Source organism: Panthera tigris, chromosome C1 (genome assembly GCF_018350195.1).
Source record: "Panthera tigris isolate Pti1 chromosome C1, P.tigris_Pti1_mat1.1, whole genome shotgun sequence".
In the NCBI taxonomy this organism is placed as follows: Eukaryota; Metazoa; Chordata; class Mammalia; order Carnivora; family Felidae; genus Panthera; species Panthera tigris.
The window spans coordinates 202,560,508-202,585,482 of NC_056667.1; positions in this window are offsets into that span (position 1 = coordinate 202,560,508).

Here is a 24,975-nt window from a genome sequence, read left to right on the forward strand (position 1 = left end):
TGAAGTTATATCCGGTTTCCCCTGGAACTGAAACTTTGAAGCTCTTGATAGTCTAAACACTAAGCAGGTGGAGTGACTTGTGCTGGCCTTCTAGGGGATGTGCTTGGAGGGTGCAGTTGAGAAAGGCTTGGTGTAAGGGCTCCGTTCTCCACCAGGTGGTGCCGCTTAGCTTACTGGTGTGGATAGGTGTGGTTGCGCATTCATGTGTGCGAAAGATAGAAATGGCTTCACCCATCTCCCTAGTCTTTGACACAGTTGTGCTTTCACGGATACAGGATCAAGCACACTTCCTTTGTCTCAGGCCTCTGTCCACTCCCTGCTTCCACTCTGTGTCCAGGCTGTCTACCTTCCAGGGGGCTCCTTCCTCCAGAGTTTTATCTCAGATAGGGTTGTGTTTCAAAACCCCACACTTCAGATACCCCTGTGGCTTGAGCCAGTGTGGACTCTCTGGGGGTGGGGGGAGAGTCTTGGTGAGCAACGGCTCAGTGCTGGCTTGACCCAGAAAATGTTTGTGTGGTGGCACAGCAGCAGAGGTTCAGAGATCGTGGCAAATCACAACACACAGCTGGCACCAGGTTTTGCTGCACTCTGGCGACTTTGTCCCCATACCAGCAAATGTGGCTGCTCTCCAGGGTCCACTGGGACCACTGCCTGTGGGGAGACCTATGGCCTTTACCAAATGCACTCCAAGCAGGAGAATCACTTCTCCCCATATGGCACACAGACCCCCTCAGACCCTGATGCCTGCTCTTGGGGATTTGCCCTCCTTCCTTACCAGAACACCGCCAGGCACTGAGCTCTGAAATGTCAGACTGTGCTCCACTGTTTATAGAATCCTGGTTGTATTGAAACCTTCTGCTTTCTCCTTTCCAGGGATTGCATTTATTGCACAATCTCAATTTGCTGCACTCTCCCCCTTTCTCTTTGTCCTCTCTCTGCAAAAACAGCTCCCTACCCTCCGTGGCTTTTCTCTCCCCCAGTTCACCTCTCCGCACTGCATACCTGCCAAGTTCTGTGGCTCAAGCTATGCAGATTGTTGAATTAATCCTCAGATCAATTTCCTAGGTGTTCAAAATGGTTTGGTGCTTATCTAGCTGCATTTCAGGGACAAGACAAGCTAAGAGGCTCCATGTTGCTCTGCCATCTTAACTCCTCTCACTAGATGTTCTTCTAAGTACAATATTACCCATCTGCTTTGTTATAGTATTGTGAAAATACACAACTCCAGTCCTGACTACCTCATAGCGCTTGACATTACAGTCCTAGGTGCTCAATAGGTATTTATTGGGTTCACAGAGATGGATGAGTGAATTAATGAATTTAGGAGAGTTCTTCATATCCCGCATCCTTTCTCAATAAGTGTGGCAGAATTAGTTTTAGATCTTTCCTCTTTTTAAGGTTTTCTTCTGAGGTCAGAGGGTGTAGAGGGTCAGAGGGAAGTCATTAACACCCTTATCTCTTACCTACAATGCCTGAAGCATTGGCTGCACTCATCATGGAGTAGGCGATGAGTTTTGTGTCTGGTCTCTGCCCAGTCTTCGGATAGGTACTTTGAGGGATTCAGTAGGTTGACACATGGTCACTACTCCCCAGAGCTAATCACTTAGCCATAGGGAACACAGAATGACTTTTGGAATAAGTAGAAAACCATTTCAGGAAAGAGCTGGAGATGAGAAATATGGGAAGTAGTTTGACTGGCACTCTCCCAATCCTACCCATTGTCCATCTGACCCAAGTTCACTGCTGACCATTTATCTTCTAGTTTATTCATTCATCTGTTCATCCATTAACTAAATATGAATTGTCCACTACTGTATTTCAAGTACCTTGCTGGATACAGGAAATATAGTCATGGGTAAAGACAGATGCCATTCCTGGTAATAAACAAAGAGCTATATCAATAAATATAAAATTGCAATTGTGGTAAGAGCTGCAGAGAATGAGGCAGCAGTAAGGCTGAAGACTAGGCATATGTATCTTTATTTATTTATTTATTTAATATATGAAATTTACTGTCAAATTGGTTTCCATACAACACCCAGTGCTCATCCCAAAAGGTGCCCTCCTCAATACCCATCCCCCACCCTCCCCTCCCTCCCACCCCCCATCAACCCTCAGTTGTTCTCAGTTTTTAACAGTCTCTGGCATATGTATCTTTGATCCTCAGTGTCTGGTGCCTCATAGGTACTTAAAAGGCTTTAGGGATGAATTAGGACACGCTTTGGAGGTAGTGACAGAAAATCCCAGTTACTTTGCCCAGCACCTACCCACGTATGCTCTTTGAATGATTGTTCACTATCCTGATTGTAAATTAATTAATTAATCTCCCTTGTTTTTTTCTTTAAGAGTCTTTAATTCATTATGAGACCAATGGCTTTTTGTCTTGAGCTTCTCTGTCACCTCAGTAACCACTCGGTTCTAATGTATGTGCCCCCTACATGGGCAGTAGAATTGTCACCCTAGCAGAAACTTTGACCCATATTGGGCAGGAACAAAGTAACAAATACTTAGCCATTTCTTCTCTTGGGTAGATGTCCTGAGAAATACCTCTGGATCTTTCCCTAATTTGCTTCCCACACCACTCATTCCCGCTCCTAGGACCACACTTCCTAATAGCACACTGTTTGCCTCAAGTTCTGTTTTCTAGCTGAACCAGGCTAAGATAACCTGCCTTCCACTTTCTTGGGTTTCTATCTTGTTTCATTAGAGAAAGGTGCTTCCAAAGAGAGGGCTTTTTGGAGGGGATAGAGTTTTTTTGGGAACCTTGTGATGTCTGAAAATATTATAACAATTGATAAGAATTTGCTTTTGTATGGAATTCAAGGTTGGGAACAGTTTTCCTTTGTAGTCCTGAAGGCATGATTCTATCTACTCGTTTCCAGCTGATGAGAAATCTAAAAAACATTTCTGACCCTCACGCAACTTGATTGTTGTATGCACCCTTCCTGGAGGCTTTCTGGAACATCTCTTTATCCCAGTCTGAAATGTAGGACTCTGTGCTTTGGTGGTCCTATCATCCATTGTGCTCAGAATTCAGTACCCTTGGGTTATTTTATTGCTGATTCCTGCCCCCCACCCCGCGTTTTGTGTTTTCTCTCTCTGGAAGCTTTAATGTTCACATACTGAATCTTCTAAACTTGCCTTCTAATTTGCTTATTACTTGTGTGTCTTTTTTCCTTTGCTCTATATGCTGGGAGATTTCTTCAACTTCATCTTGCAAACATTGCAGTGACTTTTTAGTTTCTCTTTTCAAATTTGAAGTTTCTCAAAACCTCTTTTTCCTTGAATTAATAAAAAATATGTCTGTTCGTATCTATTGTTTGTCGTGTTTTTTTCTTATCTTTACCAGCATTCTGAGGGGTGAGTGGGATTAACGTATGGAGTTGTAGGTGAGATGTCAGCATCCTGTATGCATCTGTTCCTTTGACACCCTTGTTCTCAATTCAGAATTTCCCTCCTGATCATGGTCTTGTAACTGAACTAATGTGAGTTTGCTCTTGGGTGAATTACAGGGAGAGACTACAACAGTTAGAATTGTCACACAAAGGAAACTTTATTTGCGGCCAATAAGGAGATTGCAGGGAATAATTTCCAAAGCCAGGGCTCCCCAAATATGGATGAGTTGGTTTCTTTTATTAGGGTTAGGATAAATATTCAGAAAGGGGAGTTTTGTCAGAGTATGTAGAGGTGGGCATAAGGCCAAGCTTGTGTCTTAAGCAAACCGCCTATACATTGTATGTTATGCTAATGAAGTCTGTGCCCCTCACTGGGTGGAAATTTTAACACTCTCAGGGAGAAGTGGTCACTCCATGGTCCATACGCACAGGTGTGAAGTTGGAGATCAAACTCGTCCAGGCCTTCTGGAGCCCTTCCAGTTGTGTGCCTCTAAAAGATAAGGTGAGGGGTGCCTGGGTGGCTCAGTCGGTTAAGCATCTGACTTAAGCTCAGGTCATGACCTCACAGTTTGTGGGTGGGAGCCCCACATCAGGTCCTGTAGGGACAACTCGCAACCTGGAGACTACTTCCGATTCTGTGCCTCCCTCTCTCCCTGTTCCTCCCCCACTTGTGCTCTCTTTCTCAAAAATAAAGAAATAAATATTAAGAAAAAAAAAGATAACGCTAACACTCCTCTGAAGAAGAAGGAAGGGTGGTTATTGGAAGTCTTGCTAGCGATAGTTCGGTGTAGCCCCTTCCAAAGAACCTCTGCTTTTCCGTCTGCAGAGGGAGAGACACGGGGACCCATTTACCTGGAACGAAGCACGGGATCTCAGCCTGTGATTGCTCCCTGAACAAACTTTCCACCAAGCCTCTGTACCTTCTGCATTAGGTTCAGCCCTTTTTCCAGGGGAACTTGCCCATTCCAGAGGCTTTAGAGAATCCTTTGGTGAAAATCAGGTTGGTTCTCGGCTTTTCTCACAGCTATATTAAGTTTTGCTTTTGTTTTTTGGTCTGCTAACATTTACCACACTGTTCCATTTGTTCCCCCGGCTTCCAAAGAATTGCGACAATCTCCCCTGCCATCATCCCCATTCTTGTAGGGTTATATCTTCCAAAAAAGATGGCTGTCATTTAGTTGGCTTTTGAGAGTGTGTAAAAGTAGATGATTATGTTCAATCAGCCATCTTTACACAGAAGTCTTTAGATGGTCTATTTTATGGATTTTTTAATAAGGAAATTCAATTTTAATAATTTTAATGTTTATTTTTTGAGAGAGAGAGAGTGTGTGTGTGTGAGAGAGAGAGATTGAGAGAGAGAGAGTGAGCAGGGGAGGGGAAGAGAGAGAGGAAGACACAGAATCTGAAGCAGGTTTCAGGCTCTGAGCTGTCAGCACAGAGCCCGACGCGGGGCTCAAACTCGTGAATTGGGAAATCATGACCCGAGTCAAAATCAGAGGCTTAACCGACTGAGTCACCGAGGCACCCCTATTTTATGAATTATATTCGCATAACACAATAACGTCAAACATATAGCCTACAGATTTACTTTTTGGAAGAAAAACATATTTTGAAATTCTAGTCGATTGTACTCTCTGACACAATAACATATATTAAAAATGCAAATACTCGATGTCTAAACCTGAAGTGGCCTAAAAATGCCTGCCTGTCTCCTAAGTTTATGAACCTTGTTTCCATCTGTTTACCACATATTTCCATATGGATGGTGTAGCAGGTAATTAAACTTGTTCAAATATCCAAACATTTAAAAAATGCAAATGTTTAGACAGTCTCTCAGAATTAAAACTGTACATTTCATTAAGTTATTTAATGGGACTATGGGAATTTCATTAAATAGAGGAATTGGGATGACAGTGTTTCTCAACCTCAGTACCACTGACATTTTGGGCCAAATAATTAATTCTTTCTTGTGGAAGATTGTTGTGTGCATTGAAGAATGTTTAGTGGCTTCCGTGGCAGCCACCCAATAGGATGTCATTAGTACCAAATTGAGACAACCAAAATGTCCCCTGACATTGCCAAAAGGCATCCTTGGGAGCAACATTGCCTCTGATTGAGAACCAGAGGTATATGGTGTACCGTTGGGGCTGACAAACATGTTCTGTAAAGGGCCAGATAATAAATATTTTCAGCTTTTGAGGTGATATAATCTCTGCTGTTGTGAAGGGAAAGCAGCCACAAACAATATGTAAAAAAAAAAAAAAAAAAAAAAAGGCATGGCTGAATTCCAATAAAACTTTGTTTACAAAACCAGGCAGCAAACCGTGCTTGAGCCATGGGTTTCAGTTTGCCAACTACTGGTATAGTAGAAAGAACAGATGTTTTGGAGACAGAATTGCATTTAATTCACTTATGAGCTACATGATCTCGGGTAAACTTAATAAAAAGAACGATGCCTATTTCTCGGGTTTGCTGTAGGACCGGTTGGAAACTTAAATGAGAAGATCTTTAAGATATAGTAATAGTATTTACTTTTTTTGGTCCTTGTCCAGAGGTTCAAAATTAAAACTATTAATGTCTATCAGTCACTCCCTTGTAAAGTCAAATGTACCTTTTCCCTGCACTAGATGGTGAACTTCTGGAAGTCAGCAAATGAGTTATTGACACCTTTGTATGTCTTTCCACTCAGTGCCTGGCACAGTGTTGTTATTAAATGTTGGATGAAATAATTCAGGGCATCCTACTGCACTTGGTGCAGTTTTATTTCATATTGATATGTGTACCATTTCAGAAGAAGAAACACATTTTCACCATGACTTTATTTTATTTTATTTTTTAACGTTTTATTTATTTTTGAGACAGAGAGAGACAGAGCATGAACGGGGGAGGGTCAGGGAGAGAGGGAGACACAGAATCGGAAGCAGGCTCCAGGCTCTGAGCCATCAGCCCAGAGCCTGACGCGGGGCTTGAACTCACGGACCGCGAGATGGTGACCTGAGCCGAAGTCGGACGTTTAACCGACTGAGCCACCCAGGCGCCCCTCAACATGACTTTAAAAAGATAATCTTTGCTTCCAACGCTAATAGATAGGATAAAATATTTCGCCTGACAAATTATGGATGAAATGAATAATTGTAAGAAACATTTTGTACTTTGCCACAGCCTCCAAAAGGGCTGGAATGAACTATTTTTACACTAAGCCTATGCTATTAGGAACACAAAGACATAAAAATATAATTTTTATAATATCAGAGTCAATTATCTTTAGCATATTAAAAATTGTGTACTTCTTATTGCTTCTACTTAAATTATTAAAATGGACCCTCATTCGAGGGTCTAGTAATCTATTGCAAGTATTTGTGTTACATTTTTTCCTATTGAAATATATATAATAAATTCTAATTCTTTAGAAGAATTGAAATATTGAGACAGACTTAACATGCCGTTTACTAGCGGTAAACTGAGTTAAAAAATGAATTAAAAAATAACGGAACTGGGTCAAGGGCTAGCAGACTTTGGGATTCCAGCACCATGACTGGATTTTATTTTTTCTATATTCTTTTATGTCTAAGAAAGGTATGCAATGTGAAGAGATTTAACATATTGTCAAGTCTTGGAAGAAATGAGTGACTCTATCTTGAAATAACTTTGGGGAATAGAATTGGGGAGAGTATGCTAATTCTATTAAGTATTAAGAGAATTGTGTCCTGTCTTGGGAATGAAGTAAAAATGTAGAGTGCTTAAAAAAACCCTGATCCCTCTAAATTCTTAAAAGTAGAAACAAGCTTTGATATTGTTCACTTCTATTTGTTGCTTTCTTAAATTTTTTTAATGTTTATTTATTTTTGAGAGACAGAGCATGAGCAGAGGAGGGGCAGAGAGAGAGAGAAAGAGAGAGAGAGAGAGAGGGAGACACAGAATCTGAAGCAGGCTCCAGGCTCTGAGCTGTCAGCACAGAGCCCTATCCAGGGCTCGAACTCACTAGCCACGAGATTTCACAAGCCGAAGTCGGACGCTTAACCGATGAGCCACCCCAGGTACCCCTCCTTGTTGCTTTCTTGATGTCTATGGTAAAGGAAAAAAGTAAGTAACACTAGGTATAGGAAGTGTCAGAAATCAGAAGCCCAACTCAGCAGAACAACCACTCCCTGTGTGGGAGAATCCAGATCTAGGATAGGATGGGTAAGCCAGACAACGGTTCAAAATACCAATCTTCTAGGCACACTACAATATTATTGAAAGAAAATCAGAAATGTGGTGCCGTGTCTCCCCATGATAATTTATACGGAGATAGTGGTATGACACAAAGAAAATTTAAGTCTCCTCCTCCTTCTTTCCTTCCTGCCCATACCCCACTCCCACTTCTGTCTCCTGTAGCAAGATTCCCAATGACCATCTTTAGAAGCTTGGAGTTGGCAGTGTGTCTTCTTAGGTAGGAGTAGACTCCTTAGGTAGTGGTATTTCCTTTCCTTTTCCTAGAAGAAAGCACAGGCCTTTGTGATCCTAATACCCAGGACCATCAAGCATTTTTTAAGATCCATAAAACTCCATTATGTGAAAGCACAGTGGAATGGAGAATTTTTGTTTGGAGATGGGATACGAAGAATGGATTGACCCATGAGGTAGTTGGATGGATACAGTAATGCGCCACTAAGTAAGCACCCCCACTGCCACCCCAGGACCAGAGCCACTGATCACAGTTGATTCACTCTCCAGGAAGTACCCTTGACTGAATGAAGCTGCTTCTTTCAAGGTTACACTTCTCTTTGGAACATGCGTCTGATGCCTGGTCAATGCAGGCATACAAAGGTCTGGTTTCTTTGTCTTAATTAAGGCAACTCTTCAATTCAGAAGTTCCTTCTGTAACGGCATCACAGTTCAACTTTTTTTTTCTCTGCCCCATTTTCTTTCCTCACTTCTCACAGGTATGCATCCCAAGACCACTTGTCTAGAGAGAGAATGCCATTGAGTAGCCATCTACATGTCAAAGAGAGAGCCCGGGAACAATCCTTACCTCACCGAAGGGATCAACTTCCTGCATGCAAAAATCGTAGAATTTTATAATTTTTTTTTTTCCTGTTGAGTTTGATGTATGGCAGTTGACAACAGAAGTAGTCCTAGGAAGACTGTGAAATGGGATTTTGGAGCTTGGTCACTCACCAACAGGAGCAATTGCATTTGTAAGGTTTAGGGAAAATAGTAATTATAGGGATTATGGTATTGGATGAATGTTGCTGGGGGCCACTGATGCATTGGAGAGGGACGATTAAAGGCTAAGAATGATTAATGGCAAATAGAAGGTGAAGTGAGAAAACCATAGGACCTCTGTATTTGTTTGCTAGGGAGACTATAACAAAGTCCCACAGACTGGATAGCTTAAACAACAGAATTTTATTTTCTCACAGTTCTAAAGGCCAGATGTCCAAAATCAAGGTGTTGGCAGGCAGAGTGGATCCCTTCGGTGAGGTGAGGATTGTTCCTGGCGTCTCTCCTTGACATGTAAATGGCTCCTCAGATGGCATTCTCTCTCTAGACAAGTCTGTGTCCAAATTTCCTCTTCTTGTAAGAGCCGCAGTCATAATGGATTAAGGCCCACTCTAATGATCTCACTTTAACTTAATTACCTCTTTAAAGATCCTATCTCCAAGTTCAGTCATAGTCTGAGAAACAGGGGTTTAGGACTTCAGTACATGAATTTCGAGGGGACACAAGTCAACCCATAACCACTTTCTTGGCTACACATAAAAAGAGTCTCATCTCGGGGCGCCTGGGTGGCGCAGTTGGTTAAGCGTCCGACTTCAGCCAGGTCACGATCTCGCGGTCCGTGAGTTCGAGCCCCGCGTCAGGCTCTGGGCTGATGGCTCGGAGCCTGGAGCCTGTTTCCGATTCTGTGTCTCCCTCTCTCTCTGCCCCTCCCCCGTTCATGCTCTGTCTCTCTCTGTCCCAAAAATAAATAAAAAACGTTGAAAAAAAAAATTTAAAAAAAAAAAAAAAAAAAAAAAAGAGTCTCATCTCCTGTAGCCAAGGGCATTAAAACCTGAATATTAGGCTCAGCAGCTATTCTAAGAGTAGCAGAGATCCAGAGAAGTTTGGCTTCTAAGCTGTGGCTGACCTGCATCAGCCTCAGTGCTCTGATTTGAAGGATTGTGACTCAGAATGAATACATCTAAGTTGACATATTTAAAAAATCTCAGATTTCCTATTAATACAGTGGGCTTGTAAAAGTGGACCATTCCTCTTTGGTAAAGGCTAGTTCTCCCCACTTGCCTGAGTATGATACAGAGGGTTCTGTCTGCAAGATAATAAGCAACCCCTCATTTTACTTTTACTTCCTCTTCTGGCTATCTGACCAATAACTACATAAGCCAGCTGGAAACATGCTGAGCCTGCCAAAGGGGAAAGGGTCTATACTCCAAGGAGCTGTAGGAACTAGTTAAAACACACTGGCAGGACCGGGAAAGAATGCATAGCACTGCATTGGGGAAGAAAATTAGTATAAGGGAAACTCTATGTTTCTCCTCTACTCTCAATACTTCTGGCACCAGACGTGTGGAGTTTTTCTCATGCCAAGCAATTCTCCAATTCTCAGCAGACATTGGGTGTCCCACGAATTTAACTCAATTCTCACACTAACAATCTGGAGTTAACAGAGCCCACAGGTTAATGGCTCAGTTCTATCAGATGCTCCCCCTTTAAGACGCCAATCGTAAGTTCTAGTTGTTGTCTGCACTTCTAACTGACCAGCTATAAACTGGAGGTTCCCCAAACCCCCTATTGGGTTTGATAATTTGCTAAAATGGTTCACAGACCTTGGGGAAACATTAACTTACACTTACCAATTTTCTGTAAAAGGATACAACTCAGCAACAGCCAAATGAAAGAGATGCATGGGACAAGGTATGGGGCTGGAAGGAATGAGTGAAGCTTTCACGCCTTCTCTGGGCACGTCACCCTCCCAGCCACCCAAAGTGTTCATCAACCCAGAAGCTCATTAAATCTCATGTTCAAGAGATTTTATAGAGCTTAATCATCAGCCCCCACACCCTCTTCTTCCCGGAGGTCAGTGGGTGGGGCTGAGAGTTCTACCCCTTTAGTCATTTGGTCAGTCTGCTGAACAGCCCCATGTTGAGGCTATCTGGGAGTCCCACCCTAAGTCACCTTATTAGCATAAATTCGGGTGTCTTCAAAAAGGGTTGTTCATTAATAACCAAAGATATTCCTATCACTCAGAAATCACAAGGGCTTTAGGGGCTCTGTGCTAGGAACCAGACACAAAGAGCAAATGTGTTTTATACTATGTAACAGCAGGACTAGAACATAAATTTGAATAACAGTCATTGATAGGGCAACACTTTCCCTAATGCTGTATTTAATCCTTGGGCAAGAACACAGTGTTGCACACTGAATGAGTCTCCCTAAAATCCATATGTTGAGACCTTAACCCCTAATGTGAACGTTTTTGGAGATAGGGCCTTGAGGAGGTAAAAAAATGTTAAATGAGGTCATGAGGGTGGCCCCTGCTCTGATGGGGGGGGGGGGTGGTGCCCTCAGAAGGAAACAAAGCCAGGGATCTTTATCTCCACCATGTGAGGATACAGCGAGAAGGCAGCCATCTGCAAACCAGGAAGAGAGCTCTCACCTGAAACTGAATTTGCTGGCACCTGGTCTTGAACTTTCTAGCCTCCAGAAGAGTGAGAAAATACATTTCTGCTATTTAAGCTGCACAGTCTGTGGAATTTTGTTATGGCAGCCCAACTAAGATACCCAGAGAGAGTGTGAACACACTGCTCGAAAGAACATAGATAGAACTGGATCTCAAGGGTGTTGGATCAAGGATGAAAGAATTTAAAGTTAAAGAAGACAGAGTTGATTGCCATGCGAACATGCTCCTGTGGTCCAGGATTTAATACTGGCAAGGTCTCCAGAGATGCTGCTAATCTAACACTGGGTTGGCCCTTAAAAGCGTGGAAAAGTGTTGGCCCACAGTAAGCAAAGTAGAAGTGCCGGAACTTTTGTGTGGAGGAAGAGATCAAAAGCCTCAGGTAATTGGACCCACTCTAATGGAGTTACTACCTATGGCCCAAACCCCACTAATTGATCATATTCAGTGGGAGAGCCTCAGGACACTTCACTTACTAAAACAATAAGCAAGGTCCTAATGAGAAGGGCAATCGCATTCTTCGGGGGCTGTCCTTTGTAGACCAACACTGATTTAGGAAGAGAATGTTACAGAATTGGGCTCCCTGATAACAATACGGATATGGTTCTATAAAAATAGATGCAACTGATGGTGCTTACCTGTCAGAAGCAAAGTGAGTGTATTTATTATAATGAGGGGCCAGAGTCAAGTGAAACTAGGGGGCCTGACTTGAGCTATGGAGATGGTGAATATAAGCTGGTGTTCTCTGGGGCCAGATACATGGTCAGCCAGCAAGGGTACTGCCCAATTTGTGAACAAAAGAAAACAAGAATGGAGCATCAGCAGAGAGCAGACAACTGCTCCAGTCAGAAGTCATGGTCTGTTGACCAGTTCTCCAAACTGAGGCAGCTCCTACATCCAGGACCCATTGAAAAGAGGGAGATGTTGGGTCCTCACAGAGAAGAACCCTATAACACCGCGGCAAGTGTGTTTAGTAATGGTTACTCTAAGTCTTCCCAAAGACAACTATAATCACTTATTCAAACCTCATATAATGAGAGTAGAAAAATGCTAAGATATTTTGATGACTTTCGGGCATAGATTCTGAGTTGACAGGATAGGGGTGGGACATGTGAAAACCAAGTAATAAAGGGAATTTTGACTCAGGCTTTCTGGCTCACAGGTCTTCTGGATCCATGATCGGGGAGTCATTTACCTTTGGCTTCTAAATGGGTGATTGGCATAGATATACTTGGTAGTTTGAAGAACTTCCACTTTGGTTTCTTACCATGTTTTCTGATTGACTGAGCAAACAAAATGAAAAGCTACCAGTTGTGAGCAGTCAGGACAAGGAACTGCAGCAGGTCTAGCTTGTGATCAAAGTGTATGCAGATTTTATGGTATTAGAGGTATATGTCGTGGGAAAGAGCACTTGTAGTTCTTGGCTAATTGGTCCAGAGCCAGAAAGGGAGAGATCGGAGACAAGGGATCTTGGGCAGAAGCATCATTCCTTGAGGAAAATAACAAGTTACTTGGAAAGAATTTGATTAGATTAACCTCTTCCGCTCTGGAAATGGCAGATATTTATTTTGTTGGAAATAGATTGGTATTTTGGGTATGGATTTGCCTTTCTGCCCAGAGGGTTTCAGACAGCACCATTAAGGGTTAGACAGTCAGATCCAGTGGCATGGAATCTTGCATAACCTTGCATCAGGCCAAGACACCTGCTCTGTAGTGAAAGAAATGTGGCAGTCAGCACATGACCATGAAATCCGTTGATCCTATTATAAACTATGGCCCTCCAAAACTGATGACCTTATACAGTGATTAAATGATCTTTTGATGGCCAAGATAGGTACCAGATTGGAGATGATTCTCTACAAGGGAAAGGGAACTCTCCTTTAGGCTGCAATATACACTCTGAATCATTGACTGTTATATAGTGCTGTGTCCCAAAGATGAGGAATATTTGGTCCAGGACCCAAGGGGTGGAAGTAAGAGTGGCCTTGCTACCACCACACTCAGTAAGCGATCCCTTGGGGAATTTGTTGCTTTACAACTCTAGGCTTTGTAGGTTTTGGAATTCTTGAGTTTTGAAAGGTGAGCAGTTCCACCAGGGATAGTGAGCATCCCATGAAACTTTACACTATGGCTGCCTATGAATCACTTTGAGGTCCTTGGGCACAAGGACCATTAGGCAAGGAACAGAGTCACCAGCCTCGGTGATCATCCAGAAAAGGTCAAACTACTGTTATACAGTAAGGGCCGGGAAAAATTTTTTGGTGCTGGACAACCCACTGGGGCATGAACTTGACACACCTTTACCCATTTTGATGGTATTTGGACAAAGGCATCAGAAGGGCATGTTAACAGGAGCTCAGGCTCCTCAAGGATGAGAGTCTTGGTTACCACACCAGGTCAGTTACCAAGACCAAAAGAGGTACTACTCAAGGATAACAGAAATCTGGAATGGGTGGTCAAGTAAGGAGTAGTACCAGTTGCATTTAAAAAACAGCTTCAGCGTGGGGGCTATAGTTTGTCTCATTAACCTTTCACTTGTAAATTTGTGTAGGAAAAGAGAACAACCCAATCTGGGAAAGTCCTTTTCAGAGGGGATGAGCTCTCTATAAGAGGCCAATGACATGCAAAGAGTAAATATAGTGGGTGCTGTATTATGCCATCTGGATTCCCCTTCAGGACAGAGGACTCCTTCCCCAGCTGGCAGGAAGTTTAGCCATTCACGGCGCACAGCTGAGACCCTCTTCAGAAATTGCTCTTCATTTAAGGGAAGTTGCTTTGTCCAAGGTTACGCTCCCTCCGTGGAGGCAGCTCACATCCATAGATTGGTTGATGGGAGGGGTCCAAACGCCAGGACCTCTGCCTTAGATGGAACAATTCTGAAGGGCCACTCCACCTCCAGAGCTCCTCATAGGGATGGCTGAGGTCTGTCCTGCAACCAGATCACAGTTCTTTTCCCAGTGCTGGTCTTGCATCCCACGGCCCTCCTCACCAGTGCTATTCCTCCCTCCCTGATGAGCCTTCTGCATGCAAGTCTCAGTCTGTTTCCCAGGTAACCCAGCCTGTGACGGCTAGTAAAAGAAACTTTTAGATGCGTTTGGAAGAAGTCTTTGGAAGTATACCCCTATTACTTACTTCTATTCTACATGGGTGTCAGTGACTAATCCCTTCCAGTTAAAGGAAGAACTGGATGAAGTAAGGGAAAAACTGTGACATAAAATGTAATTCCAAACAAAGTTAAAGTCATACGTTAATTTCAGGAACACACCATCGTTTTATCGTAAAGAAAGAAGAATATGATTGTTAGAAATGGAAACCCAGCTCTCCCTCTTGAAAATGAGAGTTGAACGACTATTAAAGAGCTCCACCCACCAGGAGAGAAGTCTAAAGAAGGGAGACTGAAAGAGTTCTGATAGGTAAGGTGTGGTCGGTCCCAGGATACCCAGAGCTTGGCCAGCATTTGTCCCCTCCCCCTAAACTCCAGGATTTCTCTGTGGGTAATGACCCTCTGCCACTGGGGATTCTAGGAAGGAGAGAGGTTCCCAATCACATGCCTCCCAATGCTTCCAGCAGATCCTTCTGTAGGACGGGAAAAACTTAGCACTTAGATACTCGGTTGATGGCATAACCCATGACAGAGAGCAACATATACATACAGGAAGGTTGTAGTCACCTATGCTTCCCTGTGTGGACTTCCAGATTTGAAACACTTAAAAAAAAAATGAACACTAAAATTGTTCTGGATCCGAAGTCATAAATCTGAGGTCTATAAGAACCTGAGGTCCAGGACTCTGAACGCAGACTCATCCTAGAATAGTAAAGAAGCCCGACGACTCAGAAGATGGGGCTGGATTGCCGGAGAGCCTGAGGCTTTCTCCGGACATTGACTACATCCCTGATGACAGCTTGTTTACTTGTCACTTGTCTCTCAAAAAAGAATGCAAAATGTGCAAAATGCTTTCGGTTTCTGTTTCTGTAATTGTTTGCAAGCCGGCTAAATGGTAATTCGCTGTATTTGATTGTCTGCGTAGTGATGCTACAGCTTCTTTAAAACATTTCCTACATTTTCTTCGTGTGTCGCCTAATACTGGGAAGTAACGCACACACCCAAGCCTGCCTTCTCATCACATGAGGGACCGCTAGAAGAGTCTATTTCCTAAAGAAGGAGGCAAGGATGGGGAGTAGGCAGAATGTGCTAAGAAACACGTTCCAGAGTGTGTTTCACCCACACAAACGGGAATGGAATGAAGGTTCTCTACCACAGAAGCAGCTATAGCACAGCTGTACCTTGCTCTACTCTGCCTCCGTGTTTCAAAGTTTCACAACTGAGAAAATAGGGTTTGCGGCTCTTTAAATATGGATCACGTAGAGTCAGGCTATGTTTACTTTTTTTTTTTAAGTTTTTATTTATTTTTGAGAGAGACAGAGACAGTGTGAGTGGGGGAGGGGCAGAGGGAGAGGGGAAGAGAAAATCCCAAGCGGGCTCCCTGCTGCCGGCGCAGAGCCCGACACGGGGCTCGAACTTACGGGGCTTGAACTCATGAAACCGTGGGATCATGACCTGAGCCCACACGAAGAGTCAGAGGCTTTATTGACTGAGCCACCCAGGCGCCCCAGGTTACTTTCAGATTTAACGATGACATCTAACCCTGGGAACTTAGACACCAATATTGTCAGTTGACTTCCTTCTTTCTTTGGTTTCTATATTCAAAAGTAAGCTGAGGATAAATATAGCGAACAATGATCTAGGTTATGCCATGGAGACTCCACTTTGTGTGAGCACTAGAGACACCATGTGAAAGCTGCTTTCACTTTTCTGGATGCCATAGGGACAACAATAACCTCACAGGACCTCTATGAGGATTAGGTTTTTTTTTTTTTTTTTAATATATGAAATTTATTGTCAGATTGGTTTCCATACAACACCCAGTGCTCCTCCCAAAAGATGCCCTCTTCAATACCCATCACCTGATCTCCCCTCCCTCCCACCCCCCATCAACCCTACGAGGATTAGTTTTAAAAATTGATTTTAAAATGATCCTTCTGCCTTTCTGAGGCTAGCGTACACCCTGTGATGATCAGAATCATTCCATGTCTATCCTGGCTAAATTTTAACATTTGATGTTCTAATTGGTCTGTGTGTCTGATTTTTCTATCCCAAGCTAAGGAGTATGGTTAAATACATCTACAGCTGACACTACAGTTCCTGCAGCTTTCTGGAGAACAGGAATGCCTTGCATGTAAAGAATTTTCATAGCCCTGCCCCTCTTAGCCTTGAGAAAGAAGACTAGTTCTCTAGTATAAGTTCACTTCTAGAACCAACGCAAAATAGGTAAAATCAGAAGGGCTATACTGACTAGAGAGAGAGGGAGGGAGAAATCAAGTTTTCCTTCTATTTTTTTTTTTTTTTGTTTTGTTAATTTCATTAGCTTAGCTTAGTGGGATAATCTAGGTGGTCGTTATCAGGATACTTCCCGGCAAACGAATTATATGACCACCTCCCCAGTTGTAAGTAAGGTAGAAGTGTAGTTCCTTCCAGAGTAATCGCGGGGTGGGGTGCTCAGAGCCCCACCCTGCAACTTTCTATCTTCTTCCTCTTTAGGCTTCTGATACTGCTCCTCAAGATTCTTGACCCTGAAGAATGATGGGTACTGTAAAGAATTATTTGGAAAATTCTACTCTAAGAAATAATATCATATGTTTGTGGTCCTAATAACTGTGAGAAGTTTGGACACAAGGAGTCTCTGGGGAGTGTGATGTGGGAAGTGCCAACAATTTGTTGCTCCAAGAACCTGCATTTGTACCCTTCTGCCTATTGTTATTTGGCATTTCCACCTTGGAATCACTTCTTTGGGCTACAGCATTATTCCTGAGGCCCTGAAAGGAGACAAAACAACACAAAACAAAAACTTGCTCTGAGAGGATCACCATGGTCCTCTGGAATCCATCATTAAATGCTGACTGGGGATTTTTCCATAAGGATACAGAGCTGGGATAAACCAGTTCCACCAGCAAAGCTGAGTGTCGATGAAAAGCCCGTTTTAGGTTATGACTTTGTGAGGTCAGACATTGGACAGAGAGATGTCGAGTAGAGAGGCATGAGAACATGGCTGAGAGAGGAGACAACAGACTACACAGTCTACACAGCAGACTCTGCAGCTCTGGGTAACCATATGGCAAAAGAAGAATCCAGCATTTCTACTAGTGAAGAAATGAAAGACAACTGGCATAAAGAAAAGAAAGATGGTTGGGGTACCTAGGTGGCCCTGCATGGGGCTCTGTGCTGACAGCTCAGAGCCTGGAGCCTGCTCCGGATTCTGTCTCTCTCTCTCGCTCTCTCTCTCTCTTTCAAAAATAAAATAAATATAAAAAAAAAAGAAAAAAAGAAAAAAAGAAAAGCAATATGGTGGCTTATAAACCAGGCTCTGAGTCTGTTATGATTTTGCTGAGGACTGGCTGACCGTCATTTCTAAGTGGCAAATGGGATTAATGAAAATTAGTGAATGGATTTGTTACTGGTCCCTGAAAAGTATGCTATTGTGTGTGCAATGTGGGCAAGCAAGAGTGAGAAGAAACTCTCCTAAATACGCAGAAGGAGGTTGGGTGAACGTGACAGATAGTTAATCAAAAATTTCAAGCTATAGATTTATTAGATTTGGGGCAAGTGAACTTCTTTTGAATCCTGTCTTAATATTCTATCTTTATTCCTTAAAAACAGTTATCAAATTTGTTTCCTTGTGTCTGCCTTTATTGATTGCAAATGTTCCCAAATGTCAAGACCATGGAAAATGGCAACAAACTATCAATTCCTCATGTTAACAAGCACCACATTTACTCCAAAAGATTGTGAAGAATAGGGGGAAACAACCCAGCACACAGATGACTTAAATCATGTAGCTTATAAAGATGTAGAGAAACAGACTTTGGTTAGGGTGCAAGCCACTCAGATTTGAATTTAATTTAAAGATGGACAGTTTTTCTACAGGGTTGGCATTTTGTCTTCCTGAAGCCAGAATAGATTCCATCCAGATGCTTCATGTTTTTTTGCCCTGAGAGCAAACATTTACATGGGAACGGAGCTGAAGGAGCTTGAACAAAGTAACCTTATAAATTCTAAATTTGGGCGATTGCATCATTAAAGTCCTAAACATACTAAGAGTCAAATCCAGCTTTTATTTTTATCGAGCATTTGCAACTAATTCCCACTGATCAAAGACAATTTAGCCCCTCTCTCTCTTCAATTTTTCTCTTTGGCAAGTAAATAGTATTCTGTAAGGATAGCATGGGAATCACTCTTTTTTTTTTCCAACAGCTACTCAATTTCACTGTTGCAAGGGGAAAAGTGGAATGGTTGGAAAGGCAGTGCATTTTGGGAATTCATTAAGTGGCTGAATTCATTAAATGCTGGAAGGGGATAATTTAGACCTTTTTTGTTAACACCCTAATTTGCAACTGTGTAATTATCAGGGTTTGCTTTAGTCTGGGGCAAAATTTCATATTTATACTTCAATGAAAATGATCTACCACTTATCCTGACAAAAATAGGAGCCTCTTCGTTGTGGTTATTGGTAAGATGTGGGGTTTCAGAATCCCTAGCTTGCTTATTCTTAGTTTGGCTAGGGAGTGCAGTGCTGGGCAGAGGAGACAGATTGGCCAGCGCGGAAATGGTGCCTGCTGAAGGCATGCGTCTTTTGTTTTTGTTTTTGTTTTTTAGGGGGAGGAGCACATGAGAGGGGGAGGGGCAGAGAGAGGGAGAGAGAGAGAGGATCCCAAGCAGGCTCCGTGCTGCCTGCGCAGAGCCCGACTCGGGGCTTGATCTCACAAATCCTGAGATCACGACCTGAGCCAAAATCAAGAATCGGACGCAACTGACTGAGCCACCCAGGTGCCCCAACATGTGTCTTCAGCAGAAGCTCGGGGCTGGAGCTCAGAAGCTCAGATCATGTCCCTGTTGTATCTCCTGTTTTCCACTTCTGGACAATAATGAAGTGTAACGGTGAGCCCAGGGACAGATACATATTTTGAGGGTCCAGAACTTACACGTTTGAGAGGCCCTCTTTCAGGAAAATAATATAAATATTATAAATTCCATGCTGGGGATAAGGCATTGGAACGGGCCATTGCAATGAAAGGGCCCTGAAACTTAAGCTTTACTCCCTTCATGGCAAATTGCCTTCTGGGTGTGCTAATGTTCCGGGGGAAAGGAATGTGGGTTCTCGTGGGTTGCCCTGATAATTTCTAGAAGAGCTGTCATTTGTGCAGGCGGGGCTGCCTTTCCGAGGGAGGTAGTGAGGTTTTCCCTAGAACCTAGAGTGGGTAGAAGCAAGAGATTGCTGTCTGCTGATGACTGGAGGCTGTTAACAGGAATTCAAGGTGTTGTCCCCAACGGAGTCTCCCTGATAAGGCGACGTCTGTGATGTAAACACGATTACTCCCAGGTGTGAATTCCCTAGGTGGGGACAGTTGTGTGGTGCAGACAGTCATGGGATATCACGGGATCCTCATAACTGCCCTACCAGTATTTGCGATCTCAATTTGCAGCTGTTGACTTGATCAACATCACAGAGTCGGCAAGGGAATGTGGAGTTAAGCGTGAATGTGACTAGCCCCGAAGTTGGCACTCGGCTCACCCACGCCACCTGAAGAGTGCTTAGGAGCTGCGGCCTTACTTGAGTCTCTGTAGTTGGCTTGGTCTCATCAAGTGGTTGTGTGGACAAGCTGTCAGCCCATCAAAACCACGCTCCTCCTCTTGGGAAGATGACCCGGACACTCTTCGGCCACGGAGGGCTGTGCTCTCCCTTCTGGTCTGACAGCTGGTCGCTGGAATGTAAATATTTGCTCTGTAAGGTCCTGTCTTGGAAAGAGGTCAACTTAACAAGAAACAATTTTGCAGTTTGGGGGCAGTAAATAACCATAAAGTGGTTCCATTCACTTCTTGTAGGGATATGTTCCAGAGCATGCTCTCATTCTGACACTCAAGAGCGCATTTCGTGAACTTCCAAACAGACTGGATTCTCAGAGTAATAGTTATCTGCCCTGGGGATCACCAGGCATGGGTATTGCGTGGGAAGAAGAGATCGTATTGCTAAGCAGAGGGACAAAAAGATTCGAACTCAGAATAGAGCTCTTTAATAAAGAAATCCTGCTTTTTCACAATGGCTAAGCCTTTTCTTCTCGGCCATTCCCCCAACCCCTTCCACTACTTCTCTCTCTCTCTCTCTCTCTCTCTCACACACACACACACACACACACATTCCTCATAGACAGTAACAAAAAAGGTACCTAGGATCCAACAGCATTAAGACTCTTACATTTCTTAAAAGCCCTCTCAAACCCTTGGGCAGGAACGGAGGTCTCTGTCACAGACTCATCTCTATCAATTTCATATTTGGAAATGTGATCTGTTGAAACCAGCATGTGTCCCTTATGCTCTGGATCCACGGCGATTGAATACATATTTCTTTTTTGAAACCATTAAGAACCCTGGTTACTTCCCCTGAAGGTGGGACATTTCTAAAGGCAATTAAGTGCAGGCTTTTGATGTGAAGGCTTATGCAAAGCGAACAGCTCTGGCTCCTTCAAAGCTTTCCAGCCTGGTAATCAAACCAACTCACTCCCATTCTGGGACTGCTCTTAGAAGCTCGGAAACAATAACTGTGCTGGTGCAGGCTCGGAATACATTGAAATAGGCCTGTCAAGTGTCAGTTTATACAGGAGCGATGGAGTATGCGCTGACATCATGTAATCAAAAGGAAAAAATTACACTGTGTGTCTTGCCGGGGAAAAACAGACCGCAACTTAGCAAGTTGTATTTCATGCTCCTTGCACAGAGCTGCAATTCCTTCCTTTATTTACTCGCGGAGCACCTATTTAACTACATGGTGGTGGTTTACAAATAATCAAAGCGTGGGGCTGTTTTGTGTGTTTTTAAAGACATCAGCTCGGGTGGATCAGATAAAACCCAACCCACCTCAGCAGGTACTAACTTGTTTAAGAAAACCAGCTGTCAACAGGAAAGAGAAACTCAGAAGGCTCACCAACTTAATCATTCTTTTGGCAGGCCTTGAGAAATTCACTGCTTGATTTTTTAGTAACGTGTTGGGCAAATGCAGAAAGGCAGCAGCTTCCATCAATTGGGAATCAATTATGAAGCTGATTGGGGTGTTTTTTTTTTTTTTTTTTTTCCCAAATTACCCAGCCAGGTCAAGATTCAGGGAAGGAAAGAAACCTTAAGGCGGTTGCTGAAGGAGCATACAGTGTAGGGATAAGTTTGGGGCAGGCAGGTAGGGCTGGGGAAACCCTGGGTTCTCTCCTCTCAGACTGCCGTTTCAACAGTCTCCCCTCATGACCTGCCTCCATGAAGACATTCATCTATCTTCTGGTGACTGCCACTGAGTTTTACCCTCAGGAGTTACCTGGCAGGGTCACAGGCAAAATTATTACAGAAATTCACTCTCTTCCATTGCTGCCTGAAACTTCCAGCTTCTCCTGGAAAACAAACAAACAAAAAACCAAAAAAATACAAAAACAAAAACAAAACCTTTTCTGAATTATTATTCATTTCAGATGTGTAATGCAAATGCCAAGTGCATACTCCATGGGATGGCGCTGGTCTTGTTTCTACACATATTTTTCATCAACCTTGGGATTCACAAGGTCTTTGTTCTTTAAGCCCCCAATATTATCAGTGTGGTGTTAGATTGCCTAAGGGTCAGCATTTTCCTGGAAGGACTTTCAAAAGCATACCCACTTGGTCAGCACAAAGGGGTATTTTTATACTATAGATACAGCTTGTAAATGGCGAAATGTAACATACCTACCCCAAAAATGGGTAAGACAACGCCATAGGTATTTTCTTTAGCTAAGTCAAGAGGCTTTCTGGCAGGAAGACGAAATAGGATTATAGTATTTAGGGTAGGAATATTACAATCTAAATAGGAACCAAGGATATTTTGCATTTTGTTTTAGTCAGAGGGCACGGAAGTTAGTGGGAAGGGGCCAGGAGAAGAAAAAATCTTGTCTTGGCTGATCTGCCATGTGAGTAAAAATCAGGTCCTTCTCCAGCATGATATTTCTCAAATTTGTAGGATGTTGCTTAGTAAGTAAATCAGGATGGCAGGCTTTTCAGCTAAGAAGAGACCTAAGACCCAAGTCCCAAGCCATCACAGCAGCCAGATAGGACCCCCTCGCTGCACAGTTTTCATGCAGAAAGCTGATTGAATAGAAGGTTTATTGAATCAAAGAGAAATGACAGGAAATGATGAGAAAGAAGCTGGACATGTTATCGTTCAAAAGGCTTTGAAAAAAAAAAAAAAGAAGTTAAACAGGAATGCTTCGTGCCATGCAGTAATGGTGATGCATTTAGAGCATAAACCTGGAGGTCAGAGTGCTTGCTTTAGAATACAAGGCCTACCATTTTGTATCTACACGCCATTGGGTGATTTCTTTATCATCCAAGCCGTAGTTCTCTTAGCTGTCACATGGGAGTAGTAATACACCTGCCTCCTAAAGAACATTGGATGTAGGAGGTCCATGGAAAAAAGTCTCTGCGTAGTGGCATTTGGGAAATACGGTGACAGCCCTAACCCTGTGTGATCCTGGTTCCTCTTCAACATCTAATAAAGAAATTCCTCTCACTTTTCTCTCTTTACTCAAGTTCTATGCATTCTGCTCCGCTTGACTCCAGTCCTTTGTCCAGAAGCCAATGCTTGCTTCCCAGGTCGTCCCTCTCAATTCAGGGGCCGCATGCCACCTGCCTCGTGTCGTTTGTTACCTGGTCTTTTTGTGTTGGATTGCCATGTTTTTCGAGATTTCTGCTCACGCTCAACTTGTCTGTTTTGATTCTATTTTACATAATAAGTCTGCAGCATGGATGGCAACCCTTCACTTTGGATCTACCGTGCATGCTCAAGACCTAATAGGATGGAGGTTTAGTAAATAGTTCAAATCTTAAATTGGAACTTGGCTTTCCCTGCATCTAACTGTGAAGCCTCACCTACCACCTTCCCCCCGCTTCTTCCAGAACCGGTGCTGCTAGTCGTGAGTCCAGTTGAGGTAAATTGTCCCTTCCTTCCAATGTCTTTCCCACAGGACAGTATCTGCTTTCCACCAATTTGGATTTGTTGAGGAGAGTGTACTTCCTTTTTAATTACATTTATTTTCTCTGAAGTCAGCATTTCATTCCGTTTCTTGATAATATCTTTTTCTGCCTCTTTTTCTAAAAGATGGTTTTTTTTCTTACATTTATTTATTTTTGAGAGAGAGAGAGAGAGAGAGACAGAGCATGAGTAGGGGAGGGGCAGAGAGAGGGGGAGACACAGAATCTGAAGCAGGCTCCAGGCTCTGAGCTGTCAGCACAGAGCCCGACACGGGGCTCGAACCCACGAACCGTGGGATCGTGACCTGAGCTGAAGTCTGACGCTTAACCGACTGAGCCACCCAGGTGCCCCCCTTTTTCTCCCTCTTTAAACCATTTTATACTAGTCTTTATATTACCTACTGAGGCTTTGGTTTAACCGCATTTTATGGATGATTATTTGATCTGTTGTTTCTAAAATTGTGCCTGTTGGTGGAAGGCTAAGCTTACAAGAATAGATGTAATCCAGTTCATTGAAAGAGATTCAGAACACAGGCTCTTGAATTAAGATAATCTGACTTCAGCTCCATCATTTACCAGCGGTGTGACCTTGGACAAGTTAGTTACACTCTCTCTACTGTACTTTTCCTGTGTATAAAATAGACTTCCCCATAGGGTTGCTGTCAATATTAAATAAGACAAGGGAAGTAAATCTTTTAGCCCAGTGTTTTGCACCCAATAAGGCTCATAGACATCGTCCAGAATTTATACACATTCTCTGCTTTCTTAAATCTCTCCACGTGGAGCAGAAACAATGGGGGTTTTCGGAGGGGGAGAGATTTGAACAGGAAGTTACAGCTGTATAAGGGAGAAGTGTAAAGACTGGTTTTATTGGAGCAGAGAGGGAGATAAGGTTGGCACAGTAGATTGGAGACAAATAGTGGAGAGTTTTGAATCTCAAGTTATGAGTCAATGAATTTTATAGAAGATAGTAATACGTTCAGCTCTGTTTCAGGGAGCTAACTTTGGGAACGGTAAGGAGGAGGAATTGGAGCAGAGACAATCAAAGCAGAAAGACCAATTAGGAAATGAAGTTCCACCACTCATTTTTTATTTGTTTCAGTGTCCCTGGTTCAGTTTCTTTTTATGTAATAGAAGTAAGTTTTCCATGCAACTTCCATTGATAATCCTTGATGAGGCTCCCCTGGGACTTTTTAATCTTCCTCTATCTACTAGGCCTAGTGGCTTCACCTGACGCCCAGGAGTGTATTCAAAGACAAACTCGATCATACATTTTATGTTTTATTTATAAGCCTCCACTCCCATAGCGGCTGACCACCGCCAGAATATTGCTTCAGAGAATTGCCATCTCTCCTTTCTTCCAGTCTGTGCTATGTGTTCTCAGTTTGGTGCCCAAATTCCAAGGGTGAGTGCTATGTTTATGCTCAAAAAAGACAAAAAATATATATGGTAAGAGAGATTTCACTATCAGCTTCCTGCTTACAATAGATGCATAACCTCGGGAAAGCAGAGCTGGCGTTCTGTTCTGGAATCCTCTGAGACAATAACCTTATTTACGCCCGGTGCAGTTGTGTGGTGCAAACTTTCAATTCAGTTAGATGCTCCGTAGTGTCTAGTGATAACCTTTCAGCTGCTTGTCACCACCTTCCCGTTAAACTCTTGGTCTGCTTAAAATAGAGCACCAATACCTCTGGGCACCACACTTTTGAAAAAACAAACTAAACCATCAGATAAGACCACAGGGACTTGGGCTTTATCTAATGCTACACACTCTTAAAATGGAGTCACTTTTCTGCCAACCCAATATGTCCATGAAATAGGCTAGC